Below are 633 nucleotides of genomic sequence, written 5' to 3'. Positions count from 1 at the left end.
AGTTCATGTTCGTCAAATATTTTGATTAGGTTCAGAGGTACCAGGGCGTTGAATCCTTCCAGGAATGCTTTCATTTGTTCTTCTACCCGCGATACAAACCTCCACTCAATTACCAGCCTGAGAAATAGAATGAAATGTTAGTTTTTCTTTTAATATACAGTAGAACCTCGATTATTTCAACCTCCACTATTTTAACCCCAAAATCGGCATTACTTTCTAGCTTTCAAAGGATTCGATAGGGTGAGAGGTATTGACTTATTTATTCTCCTCTGTGAGAGGTATCGACTTATTTATTCTCCTCTGTGAGAGGTATTGACTTACACTCGTATATATGAACAGAAATGATCGTTCTTAGATCAGTCTCAAGTCAAAATTGACCAATCAAATGCCTTGAGACTATGCTTGGCACGAACTAAAGAGCCAGCATTTTGTTCATAAATATGGGTGTTATTCTCCTCTGTGAGAGGTATTGACTTATTCTCCTCTGTGAGAGGTACTGACTTATTCTCCTCTGTGAGAGGTATTGACTTATTCTCCTCTGTGAGAGGTATTGACTTATTCTCCTCTGTGAGAGGTATCGACTTACCGTATGTACTCGTCCTTGTTCTCCTCTGTGAGAGGTATGGATGCACC

General features: G+C 39.5%; 1 long non-coding RNA gene across 1 annotated transcript; it reads right to left on the bottom strand.

Annotated features, from left to right (window-relative positions):
• Window positions 1-6: 6 nt before the first annotated feature.
• On the bottom strand, window positions 7-633 carry LOC113473467. Its single transcript, XR_003395432.1, has 2 exons — window positions 587-633; window positions 7-117 (listed from the first exon to the last, which is right to left on the bottom strand). It is a non-coding gene; the product is annotated as an uncharacterized LOC113473467 (long non-coding RNA).

This window comes from Diaphorina citri, unplaced genomic scaffold (genome assembly GCF_000475195.1).
Source record: "Diaphorina citri unplaced genomic scaffold, Diaci psyllid genome assembly version 1.1 scaffold33565, whole genome shotgun sequence".
NCBI lineage: Eukaryota > Metazoa > Arthropoda > Insecta > Hemiptera > Psyllidae > Diaphorina > Diaphorina citri.
This window is presented reverse-complemented; position numbering and strand designations above follow the sequence as displayed.